A 13,721-nucleotide genomic window follows, 5' to 3' on the forward strand; every position below is an offset into this window, starting at 1 on the left:
GAATACTGGAGTGGGTTGCCATGTCCTCCCCCAGGGGATCTTCAAACCCAGGGATCAAACCCAAGTCTCATTATGTTTCCTACATTGGCAGGCGGGTTCTTTACCACTAGTGCCACCTGCAAAGCCCCAAAATAGCACAGATAATACAAATTCAACCAAGTAAACCCCTTAAACAATTGAATATATAAATGATTAGATTCATCAACTGATATTATTTCACTCATCCTAAAACATCTTTCTTCATCTCCTGACAAGTTATGCATTTGTCCACCAATAAATCTGATTTCCTCCTCTGTGGAGGTTTCTTGAACTTTGCAGCTGATTCTATCCCTGCTTTAACCAGCTAACAGTGACCCCAACACTTGATTTTTAAACCAAATACTTCTTTCTTGTGTTTGAATTCCTGTTTGCCCTCCTAGCTTGATGTCCACAGATGGACACAGGGAATCCTTATTTCTCCCCTTAAGTTTTTCATCTTTGGTTCTCCTTATGGATCCTGCTTTCTCTGCTTTCTCCAGGCCCACTAGCTAATGAAACCCAAGGTACTTCTAAAGCAGAAGGCATCTCGGGCACAATTTGTAACTTAGGGGATAGAGCTTTATAAGTCCCTTGCCTCTACCACAAAGAAGTCCCATGGTACATGCACAGGGTCTCCTTTTAAGAGCTGTATCTGTAAGAGAGAGAAGGTAGAGGGCTAGTTTTGGATACTGTACCACACCTACATTATAGCTTGATTTCAAATCCCCAAAGTTGAGTAAGTGTCTGAGGTCAGGGGACATGTTTTATATATTTGGATTCCACCCCCAGGAATGAACAGGTACTCCATGGATGAATGACTGAATGATGGATGTGGGTATTCAGGGTAAACTTGGGATCACTTCTACAGCATATAGCTACTCTGGCCTTGAAAAATGATTTATATCACAGACACCAACTCTACAGGTCCTGGTCAATTTTTACCATCAACCTCTTGTTTCTTTTTCTTTATATGTCTAATATCTTTTCCAGTGTCCACCATCTTCTGCTAATAGTAGCCATAATCAGGGTGGGTTCAACACCTTTCATGTTCTGTTTTAGATATTACCAGTTCAATCTATTGATTTGATTTTCACCTAAAATGGTTTAATCCATACATTTAAAAGAATATGTAACGCACATAGAGGGCTTCCCAGATGGTATTAGTGGTAAAGAATCTGCCTGCCAGTGCAGGAGACGCAGGAGACGTGGGTTGATCCTCGGGTCAGGAAGATCCCCTGGAGAAGGGAATGGCAATCCACTCCAGAATTCTTGCCTGAAAACTCCATGGACAGAGAAGCCTGGCGGGTTATCGTTAGAAGGGTCACAGAGAGTCTGACACCACTGAACACACATACATGGAAGCATACGGATATTAAAATAATCATAGAACAATACACAAAATTAAACTTCCATATTCCAATCACCTAGCTTAAAAGACAGACCATTACTAATACCTTTCAAGGCACTCTTGTGGCCTTCCAGAATCAATTCCTTCCACATCTCCATAAATGTAGGCATTCCAGACTTTTCTTTTTCTGTTCTTCCAGTTCAACCTTAATGCACTCTTTTCTTAATCCCCAAGTTCCCTCCGGGGGCTCTCTGTCTTTCATTCATATTTGCTCACTTTTATCACTCGGTAATTCCCAGGAAAATCGAGTAATGGAAGAGTATGGGCCCAGGAATGAAACCTGAGTTTTTTGTTTTTAAATCTACCTGCCTCTTCGTACTGCTGATCGGCCTGCTTTCCAGGGTGTCTATCACATGGACAGTGTGGGAGAGGTCAGTCCTTAGCTCTGCGGCGGCTGTCAGCACTAAAGTTCTGGTATGGGATCCCTCTCCCACCTTCCCCTTCCAGGCTCTAGGTCGGCCGGATTTTCTTCCCCAGGCCCGGAGCCAGTCAGCAAAGAGCATGTCGGTGACGTCAGAGGAGTGGAGAGGGGGTTGAGATGGGGGGGAGCAGGAGGCGGAGGGGTGAGGGGAGGGGAGACCACGGAAAGCTCGCGTGTATTGCAATGGAATTCTCCAGGCCTGCTGGCAGGGAGCTTAGGGTAGGTTGGAGGGACACAGATCATCCGCCCCTGTTAGACACACACACACACACACACACACACACACACACACACACACACACACACACACACACACACACACACACACACACTCACTCCCCCCAACCAGTCTCGGGGGAGGGGGGGAAGGGGCAATGTGAGTGGGCGAGGGATCTCAGACCCAGAGACGGTGTTTGCAAAGATCAAAGGGCAGGAGGACAGAAGTGATGTTCCATCCCCAGCTGCCAGTGTGTTCCTGAGCAAGCCCTCCCTGTCACCACCCAGGGGCTATGGCAGGCTCGCCGATAAAGCTGCGGATAAGAGCCTGTTTGTTTCTCTAAGGCCAGGCCTGCGCGGAACTCGACCACACAAAGCAATTAAACAAACATCAGATGTCAGAACCCGGAGAGGAGAAGCAATGCGGAAGGAGGGACGCAGAGCCGGAGAGCCGAGAACAATCACTCACAGGAAGGAGGACGCAACAGCGAGGGGGTCCGCCCCTCTTTTTAGGCACCCGCAACCTTGTCCCTCGCCGAGCCCGCGCCCCTCGGCCTCCGGCGCCTGCCTCCCCCTACCCGATCTCAGCGCACGGCCACCCGCCCCTGGTCCGGCCTGCGGGACGTTAGGAGAGGGCCACTCACCAGGTCGCCCCTGCAGCTTCCACGGAGGCAGCTGGAGCAAGCAGGGATGCGTGCACAGAGGGGCCTTTGGTTCTGCGGGGAAGCGACGTCCTCGCAAACAGCTCTGGGCGAGCGAGCTGGGCGGAGCCCGAGGGGGAGGAGGGGAGGGGCTCCCTACCAGTCTCCTCCCCGCCCTCCCCCCACCGCTTCCTCCTGGGCGGGGCCGCGAGCCCGAGGGGCGACGCTTGGCAGGGGACAGCACTTCTTTGTGTCGCCGGCCCAGTGGGCTTCGCATTGCGGTGGCCCCCATCCGGTCAGTGGGGGTGGCCGTTTTAATAGACATATACTTCTCTGACTATTCATTAGTAAAGGAGAAGGCTGAACAAACCATAGGATACAGTCTACAGAATATTATTCAATTCTTATGAAGAGTTTAGATCTCCAATTCGTAGGAGGAAAGTACTGGACATATTGCCTAGGGAAAAATGAAAGTGGTATAAATTGTTGAATAGGCTCTCGTTTTTGTAATAAAAAGCAGTCGCGTATACTTGTATTATGGTTCGGGAAAGGACAGATTCATCTCTCCCTGCTAATATTGTTTAATCTGAGGAATATCGAAGGGCAACTTTTACTTACTTCTGCAATCATATGCCCGGTTATGTGTTACTTTTGTAAATTAAAAATAAGAATATATTACATGTCAAGCTACCAAAATTGGCTGAAATTTATTCTGTGTACCTTTCAAATCCCCTTTTTCTTTAAGTCTTTTCTGATGACCAGCTGACAGTTGCTCGTTCCTTCTCAGAACTGCCAGTTCCTACTTTGTGTGGTGACTTCCTCGAGCTTAGGTGTTACTATACAATGGTTAGGATCTCAGACTGTCACCAGCTAACCTGGAATCCATCTTAGTGCTACAGTTTACGGGCTAGGTGACTTTGCACAAGTTACTTCTCTGTGCCTCAGTGTCATGACCTAAAAAATGGGGATGATAAAATTGGTACCTATGTCACAGCCCAAGGCTTAAATCTGTGAGTGAATACCTACACAGTTCTTAGATCAATGTCTGGCAAACAGTAAGACTATGAATGCTTATTAAATAAAATAAATACTCTAGTCATCCTAACATTTGATAGCATACAATGTTTCAGGAAAATGCATACCTTTTAACCTTAAGATTTTGGTCCAAATCCAAGTCATTTTTTCTCTCCCCATCTCCCTTCAACCCTCTTTTCCTAAATTGAATTGTATGAACAATATTCAATAGGATCATGTGTGTTAGGTGAGCTCACTGGCAGGACTTACATAGAGGTAACACCAGAAATAGAAATCAAGGGATCCCAAATTCAGGATCTTGCTCAGTGGAGGGGTGATGGCAAGGAAGCCTTTTACCTTCTCCAGGGGCCAGGGTTCTCAGCTAAACAGGGAGGGTGGCTGACTTGTTTGCTAAGACCCTTTTGGGTCTGAAACACCAAGATTAGTAGCACCAAGATAAAACCCCAAAACACCGAGTTTCATGAAAAATTTAAAATAAGAATGCATAATTACTTACATACAAATAAATAATAGAAGGACAAAACTATATGGGAGGGATAGTTGTGTCTAACTTACCTCTGAGGATGGCGGTGTGCGAGTTGGTGGGAAAAAGGCGTTAAACCTCATATTGTTTCTTAAAAAGAGATACACAGAGGGAGCGAGGGATTGACGTTGAGGCGGAAAGAGGGAGCTGAAGGAAAGGTGATCTGATCAATCTGTTGTGTTGCTTTCTGTGCTTGTCTGTTGTTTTGAAAGAGTCTATTATGAAAAATGTTTGGAAAGGGCAATAATGCATTAGACTCTTGATGGCTACCTTTCTGGACGAGAAATACGGCACTAAAGAAATAAGAGCCAGAATAGGAGGAAAAAAAAAAAAAAAAAAGCCAGAAACAGACATGGAGAAACCTCAGGGAGTCCTCTTTGATAGATGTCTGGCTTTTTAGGCCCAAGTGGTTTCAGGGCGAAAACCCAATCGCTTTCTCAGCCCCGCTGGCCTCACTGTCCCCACGCCCCCTGCCGCTTCCCTCTCCCAGCCCGGCCCAGCCGCAGGGACCTCGGTCTGTGTTCCGTGGCCAGAAACCTTATCTGTACAAGACTCACCCGTTGTCCAGCAATATCCACACCCACTACTTCAGAGGGGGAAGGGGCTCCTCTGCAGAGGTGTGACACGGAGAGGGGGCACACAGTCCAGGATCTGATAAACGGGGGAGACGGTGGTGGAACCTGCGGGTGAAGGTGGGCCGCGGGGGGAATGGGGGAAGGAGAAGGAGGCCGTCCCGGTAGCTGATTGGCGGGCGCAACGGTGGGGGCGGAGCCGGCCGACTTCCCTCCCCAACAAACCGCAGAGGCCCTGCTTTGTGTCAGTTTCTGCGCGAAGATGCCCCCGCAGATCCGGGATGGAGACCCTTGCCCCAGCCCTGGCAGGGAGGCAGGGCAATATGGCAAAAAAGAAATCCATGAGACTGTTTACCAGCCAGCGAGTTGGTTATATAAAAATGACAGATCTTTATATAAAATAATAAAGCTGTTTCAGTGAACAGTTTTCATTAATGATCCTACTTTTGTATGTTTCTATTTTTCTAACAGGAAAAATAAAGGATATATTTGGCTACCTTAGGAAGTGGGAAGGGTTGACAGGTAGTTCTTTTTTCTCTAGAAATTTTGTATTTTTTAAACGTTAAAAAATACTTTGAAGTAAAAATATAAGATGGTTTAGTAAAACCACTCAACGTATATATCCAGCAGAAATGCATACATATGTCACCAAAAGACATGCACTAGAATGTTCAAAGTAGCACCATACCATCCTGGAAGCTACCCAAAACCTACCCTCCCTGCTTTCTCACCCCTACTGCCACCCTGTCACTATCTTCTATTATAAGAGTCTTAAATATGTTTTCAGAGCAACACATATTGAGAATTTATCATCAAAGGTCTGCTTTAAAAGAAATTCTAAAGGATATATCTCAAGAAGTGATAAAATAATCTTAGGTAAATAATCTGAGATATAAGACAAAATGGTGAGACACTTTCAGTTCTATCATTGAGAAAATGCCTTGTTTGGAACAACCCTTCCATTAAAAACAGCAATAACAGTTGGGTAAAATATAGGAAACACGGGAAGACTTTGAAGAGCAAACAATATAAACAGAACTTGAGACGCTACAATCCTGACGCAAGGAAAACACAGGATATGAACTGTACATTCGCTATGGCTTTTTCTTTTAGAGCATTTTCCAGTTCACAATGCAGGATAATTGAGGCCAAGCAGGAAGTGTCAGTCTTACTGGTTCAAGATTACCAAATTAACTGGGACTCAAAGGGTGAAATTTCAGACAAGAAGAAACCTCAGAGAAGTGAATCTAAAAATCTATGTACAAATTTCCCTAAGTTGCTGACTGATTTCTAAGCTCTGCATGCACAGAGACCCAATAAACTTGCAGAAAATAGTGGCTAAAATGCCAATCAACTGAGCTGTCATTTCAGTAGTTCTTGTCTTATGGAAATATGGAGGTCAAGCCCCATCAAAGTAAGTGATTCTTACCAACACTCTCTACTTTCAGTTGCGACATGAGAAAAACCATGGCATATAAATAAGAACAATGCATAAGTAAGGTCTATGCTCTTGGGTAGAAGAAAAATCTGCAATGGATCAGTTCTAAGAAAGCATAAAGCTAACCTTTGACACTATCAAAGTAATCTTCTGTTACTTTATCTGTCTCCCACCTCAAAAAAAAAATCCTCTTTGGAAAAAAATAACATCAACTAGAACTTCCTGATTTTTCATTCATGATGTCTGTGTCTAATCAAAAATTTAGAAGGAGCCTAAAAATAAGGATGAATTATGAAGAACTCAAGAGAAACAACAAAACATAGAAACAGACTTACAAGTGGTTTAGACATTTGAGTTCTTAGACAGGAACTGACTTTAAAAGAATTGTGATTAATGGAATGTATTCAAAAATAAGAGAAACAGGCTGGAGAATTCCAGTATAGAATTAAAACTGATAAAATGTTAAAATAGAAATTTTAGAAATAAAAATAATCATTGAAATCAGGAATTCATAGTTAGCTGTAATAGCATATTAAATACACGTGACCAAAGAATTGGTGAACCCCAACAGGAATCAGCAGAAACTATTCAGAAATAACACACAGAGGAAAGAAAGGATGCTGCATAAGGAGATGAAGATATATAGAAAGAATATAATAAGAATTATGAGACAAAGTAAAAGGGGATGACGTGTAATTAGGCTCCCAGAAGAAAAGGACAAAGAATGAAACAGAAGCAATACACTGATAATTAATGACAGAAAATTCCCCAAAGGGCTGAAAAACATCAAAACTTGGATTGAAAAAACCCTCCTCATTCCATAAGCAGAATAAATAAAGAGAAAACTTCACCTAGGAAGATTATAATCAAATGCTAAAAACCAATCTTAGAGAGGAAATCTGTAAGTTAATGAGAAATAAAGGATGATTTCCATTTAGAGGAACAATAATGCATATGGCTTTTCAAATGAAACAATAGAAACCCAGAACACAGTGGTATTGCTTTAAAAAAAGAAAAAGAAGGTAATCTGCCAACCTAAAACTCATGCATAGCAAAAATATCCCTCAAAAAGTGAAGGCAAAATAAAGACACTTTAAGATAAACAAAAGCTGAGACAATTTGCTAGCAATACAATATAAAAAGCAGTTCTTCAAGATTAAGAAAAATGACCCCAGATGGAAGTATGTAACAGTAGGAAGGAATCAAGAATCCTGGAAAGAGTAAATACATAGGCAAATGTAAGTCAATATTGACTACTTAAATAAACAAAAGCATTTTATGGGATATAAAAGCATAAAAATATGCAATAACAATAGCACAGCTGCAAGATAAACTGGAATTTGTTACATTGAGCCTACACATACCGTGATACCAAAGTCAGAAAAGACTACAAGAAAGGAATATTACAGGCCAACATCCTTGATGAATATAGATGCAAAAATCCTCAATAAAACATTACCATAGTGAATCCAACAGTACATTAAAAAAGAATCATACACCATCATCAGTTAGGATCTAGCACAGGTATGCAAGGATGTTTCAATATCTGGAAATCAACTTCATTTCAACTAACAAAATGAAGTATAAAATCATCTCAGCAGATGCAGAAAGAGCATTTGACTTTGTCACCCAGGTGGAGGGCGACAAACCTCCTTGACAAAAAATGTGAACAAACTGGATATAGAAGGAATATACATCGACATAATAAAGGCCATATATAACAAGCCTACAGTTATCATACTCAAGAGTAAAAGATTGAAAGTTTCTCCTCCAGGATCAGGGACAAGATAAGGGGTCCCTCTGTCATTTTTTTCCCCAATATAGTACTCGAAGTTCTAGCCAGGGAAACAAAGTAAGAAAAACATATGCCATCCAAAATGGAAAGAAGTTAAATTATTTTTGTCTATAGATATGTCTGTTTGCAGATGACTAAATTCATTTATTAAGCTTTTCTATATATAAATTTGCAATCAGAGACAATTCAGATTATTAATTCTTCCAATCCATAACAGAATATCTTTTTATCTGTGTCTTCAATTGCTTTCATCAGCATTTTATAGTTTTCAGTGTACAAATCTTTTACCTTCTTGGTTAAATTGTTGTTGTTGGGTGTGTGCTCAATCATGTCTGACTCTGTGAGATCCCATGGACTGTAGCCCACCAGGCTCCTCTATCCATGGAATTTTCCAAGCAAGAGTACTGAAGTGGGTTGTCATTTCCTACTCCAAGGGATCTTCCCTACCCAGGGATCGAACTTGTGTCTCCTGTATCTCCTGCATTGGCAGGCAGATTCTTTACCACTGAGCCACCTACTTGCCTTTGGTTGAAGTGGCTCCCAAATATTTACTGATTTGATGCTATTATAAATGGGATTCTTTTTAAAATTTCCCTTTCAGGAAATTGCTAAATTGCTGTTAGTGCAGAGAAACAACCGATTTTTGTACGTTGATTTTGTATCCTGTAACCATACAGTCAACTGACCTTCAACAAATGTGCAAAGCACACACGGTGTGGAAAAGATACTTTCTTCAACAAATGGCATTGGAATAATTGGATATTCACATGCAGAGAAACAAAGTTGAATGCTTCCCTCATACCAAATACAAAAAGCAACTCAAAATACATTACAGACTCAAACACAAGATCCCAAACTGTGAAGTTACTAGAAGAAAACAAAGGAAAAAGCTTAACACTGGGCTGCACAATAAATTTTTGGATATGGCCCCAAAAGCACAGGCAATAAAAGCAAAAGTAAACACGTGGGACTATGTCAAACTAAAAAGTGTCTGTACAGGGTAGGAAGCAACAGAGTAGAGGGACAACCAACAGAATAGGAGAAAATATTTATAAGCCATATATCCAATAAGGAGTTAATGATACCCAAAATATGTAAGGAATTCAAACAGTTCAATGCCAGGAAAACAAGGAGTTCAATGAAAAATAAACGAAGGACCTGAATAGACATTTCTCAAAAGAAGGTATACAAATGGCCAACAGATACATGGAAAAGTACTCAAATCCACTAATCATCATGGAGGTATACATCTAAACCACAAGATATCACTTCACACCTGTCAGAAGCGTTACTGTCAAAAAGACAAGAGATGACAAGGGTTGGTGTGCGTGAGGAGGAAGGGGAAACCTCATGCACTGTTGATGTGAATGTAATCAGTTCAGTAATCGTGGAAAACACCATAGAGACCTGTCAAAAAATTAAAAGTAGAACTGCCACTTATCTTAACAAGCCTAGTTCTGGGTGTATATTCAAAGGAAAATAAAACCAGTATCAGGAAATAATATCCACACTGCCACATTCATTGCAGCTTTATTCACAGTAGCCAAGATATGGAAACCACTTTATTCATTAATCCATTTGAAAAGTGTCTATCAAATGGATTAATGGATAGAGAAACTGTGGTATATATACACAATAGAATTAATTTAGCTATTTTTAGAAAGGAAATCTTGCTATCTGTGACAACATGGATGAACCTTGAAAACATTTTGTTAAATTTTGAAATAATGCAGACACAGAGAGACAAATACTGTACCAACTTCATTTATATGTGGAATATAAAACAGTTGAACATAGACAGAAGCACAGAGTAGCATGGTGATTACTAAGAGCTGGGGAGAGGTTGGAAATGAGGAAATATTGATTAAAGATTGCAAAATTTCAGATATTCAGGTTGAGTAAGTTCTGAAGATCAAATGTATAGCTGAATGACTATTAGTTAACAATATTGTATTACATACTTGAAATTTGCTAAGATAGTAGATCTTAATTGTTCTCACCAAAAGAAAATGGTAAACTATACAAGGTGGTCAATGTGTTAATGAGCTTGATTGTTGCAATCATTTCACAATGTATACTCATATCTAAACACCACACTGTACACCTTAATATGTGTATGTGTATGTGTGTGTGCTAATTCGCTTCAGTTGAGTCTGACTCTTTGCGACTGCATGGCCTGTAACCCCCCAGACTTCTCTGTCCATGGGATTTTCCAGGCTAGAATACTGGAATGGGTTGCAGTGCCCTCCTCCAGGAGATCTTCCTAACCCACGAATCAAACCCATGTCTCCTGTGTCTCCTGCATTGGCAGGCAGTTTCTTTACCACTAGTGCCACCTAGGAAGCCCTCCCAAAACCTTAATATATGCAAGTGTTATTTGTCAACTATACTTCAATAAATGTTATAAGTATACTATACAATTAGAGTTACTACTAAAACATTTGACCTAAAACTTTACAACATGTAACTTAAAAATAAGAGAAGGAGTAAAATAGTGGGAAATAAAGGAGAACAAAAGAAAGAATGCAAAGAAATGAAAGAGATAAACCAGAAAAAATTAAAAGAAAATAATAGGATGGCAAAAATAAATCTAATTCTATTACTAATTACAATAAATATAATTGGATTAAATTATTCAATGTTAAATTATAAATTTCAAATATTTTAAAAACTTAGGCTTAAACAATATACATACGTTTATGATATATATACTTTTTAATGTATTGGTATCTCATTATGTTTTTTTTTAAATTTTTACTTATTTGTTTAAATTTTACTTTACATTTGACTATAGTTGGTGTACAATGGCATGTTAGTTTCAGGTATACAGCAAAGTGATTCAGTTATACATATACATATATCTATTATTTTTCAAATTCTTTTCCCATTTTGGTTATGACAAAATAGAGTAAAGTTTCCTGTACTATACAGTAGATCCTTGTTGGTTATCTACTTTAAATATAGTAGTGGGTGTATGTCAATCCCAAACTCCCAATTTATCTCTCCTCTCTACATTTCCCCTTTGGTAACCAGGTTGCTTTCTAAGTCTGTGAGTCTCTTTCTGTTTTGTAAATAAGTTCATTTGAATCATTTTTTAGATTCCACATATAAATGATAGCATATGATATTAGTATTTCTGTCTGACTTACTTCACTTAGTCTGATATCTCCAGATCTTCATGTTGCTGCCAATGGCATCGTTCCATTCTTTTTAATGGCTGAGTGATATTCTATTATACGTGTGTATTACGTCTTTATACATTCATCTGTTAACGGACAGTTAGGTTGCTTCTATTCCTTGATTGCAAAAAGCACTGCAGTGAACACAGGGGTGCCTGTATCCTCTCAAACCATGGTTTTCTCTGGATATATGCCCAGGAATGTGATTGCTGGATCATATGGTAGCTCTATTTTTAGCTTTTTTAAGGAACCACCATACTGCTCTCAATAGCGGCTATACCAATTTACGTCCCCACCAACAGTGTAGAAGGGTTCCATTTTCTCCACACCTTCTCCATCATGTATTGTTTGTGGACTTTTTGATCATGGCCATTCTGACTGGTGTTAGGTGCTAACTCATTGTATCTTTGATTTGCATTTCTCCAATTAGTGATGTTGAGCTTCTTTTCATGTGCCTGTTGGTCATCTGTATGTCTTCTTTGGAGAAACATCTATTTAGATATTCTGTCCATTTTTTGAATAGATTGTTTTTTTATATTAAGCTGAACGAGCTATCTGTATGTTTTGGAAAGTAATCCCTTGTTGGTAGCATGTTTTGCAAATATTTTCTCCCATTCTGTGGGTTTGTTTTTCATTCTATTTATGGTTTCCTATGCTGTGCAAGAACTTTTGATAAACAGATCTACAATGAGAAATTTTAAAATCCACCATAGCAGTGAAAGATTTTAACATGTCTATTTTCATAATTGATAATTCAGGCAGATAAAAATTGGTGAAGGTATGGCACATATGGATTGCATAATTAACACACTTGTTTTAAAGGAATATGTAGGACATTGTATAATTAGAGATCACACATTATTTTCAAGCAAATAAAACTGACAATTTGCTAGGTTACAAAGCTAACTTCAATAGTCCAAAGGAATTGATATCATAATTCTCTGAATTAATTATAAATTAGCTAGACAACATTTACTAGAAGATGATAAAATATTCTTTATGAAGAGATTGTAAACTAAAATACATGTTTTAAAAAATTCATGGCTCAAACAAGAAGCCATAATGGAAATGATAAATATTTAAAGCATGATAGCAAAATATTCATATCAAATCTTGTGAGATATAGCTAAACAGCAGTGACACAAATTTATAGCCTGAAGAGCTTATGTAAGAACAACAGCACAAAATTAATGAGCTAAGCATACACCTTAGAAGCTCAGAAAAGACATAACAGAGAAATTCAAAGAGAGCAGGAAGAAATAATAAAATAAATAATAATTAAGAGAACAGACAGGGTTTTTTTTTTGTATGTGTATGTGAAGAGATGTATGTGTATGTGAACAGAGTATTCCAAGTTCTGGCAAAATTAATCAAACCAAAAAGAGAAAGAAAATATATAAACATTAGCAATGTAAAAGCAGTCATAAAAATATAAAATATTTAAATAGATAATGAGAGAAAATGTGAACAAATCTGTTGCATTAATTTTGGTTAAATATTTTGGAAAATACAATTCATGAAAGCTGACTCCATAAGAAAACCTAAATAGTCCTATAACCCTTCAAGTAATCGGACAAACAAGTTTAATGACCTCTGACAAACTAAATTCCAAACCCTGAGTGTTTTGCTGGTGATTTGAAGCAATATTTGACCAGATAATTCCAATCTTGCACAAATTCTCCCAGAAAACAGCAACAGTGAGAATACTACTCATCTTATTTTATGAAAAGATATTGACAACAGGTAAAGTTAGTACTATAAAGAATATTTACAGGCTAATCTCAATTTCCACATATAGATGCAAATATCTAATGTTTATCATTATTTCTATATATAAAAGTTATCACATATTTATCATAGTTTATTCCAGGAATGTAAAGTTGATTTAATATTATAAATTGAATACTGAACCTCACCAAAATAACATACTTAAAGAAAAAGTCATATGAGAAAATCAATAGCCATAGTAGAAGCATTCAACAAAACATTTACTCACAATAAAAGTGCTTGCCAAAAGAAGAACAGAACTTTCTTATCATTGGACAAAGCATTTACAAAATAACCATCTTGAATGCAATATTTAAAGCTCATATAGTGACATCTTTTACTTTATTATCTTCAGGATAAAACAAGATGCCCCTCCCTACTTTTATTTACCATTACACTGGAAGTCCTAGCCAATGTAATACGACAGGAAAAAGAAGCTGAAAGTGTAAGATTAGAAAAGAAAAAACAAACTCATTATTTTCAGAAGATATGACTGCTTTTGTAGCAAATGTGATGCTATAGGTAAATTTAGAATTATTAATGCAGGTTATCATGTTTGATACATAAACAATATATAAAAGGCAATTGGATTTCTATACACCAGAAACAATGGGCTACAAAATATAATCTTTATAAAACAAAATATTTATAATAGCAGTGAGAATATAATGTACTTAGAAATAAAGTTAACAGAAGTGAGCAAAAGGG

General features: G+C 38.7%; 2 protein-coding genes across 3 annotated transcripts in view; one reads left to right on the top strand and one right to left on the bottom strand.

The window, feature by feature from the left end:
• LOC101116903 (olfactory receptor-like protein OLF3) overlaps positions 1–13,721 on the top strand; it is a 211,943-nt gene that overhangs the window by 122,743 nt on the left and 75,479 nt on the right. The gene's annotated exons all lie outside the window — the stretch shown is intronic.
• The window catches only part of TCAF1 (TRPM8 channel associated factor 1), a 55,854-nt gene that overhangs the window by 38,384 nt on the left and 3,749 nt on the right, over positions 1–13,721 (bottom strand). The window contains exon 1 of one of the 2 annotated variants that reach the window (XM_060415171.1): positions 2,708–2,825. The exons of the other annotated variant lie outside the window; for it this stretch is intronic. The gene's annotated coding sequence lies outside the window, so the exon portion shown is untranslated. Of the gene's footprint in view, positions 1–2,707; positions 2,826–13,721 lie in introns of those variants that run through there. 2 annotated transcript variants of the gene reach the window in all.

The sequence above is a fragment of the Ovis aries genome, chromosome 4 (assembly GCF_016772045.2).
Source record: "Ovis aries strain OAR_USU_Benz2616 breed Rambouillet chromosome 4, ARS-UI_Ramb_v3.0, whole genome shotgun sequence".
Taxonomy (NCBI): Eukaryota; Metazoa; Chordata; class Mammalia; order Artiodactyla; family Bovidae; genus Ovis; species Ovis aries.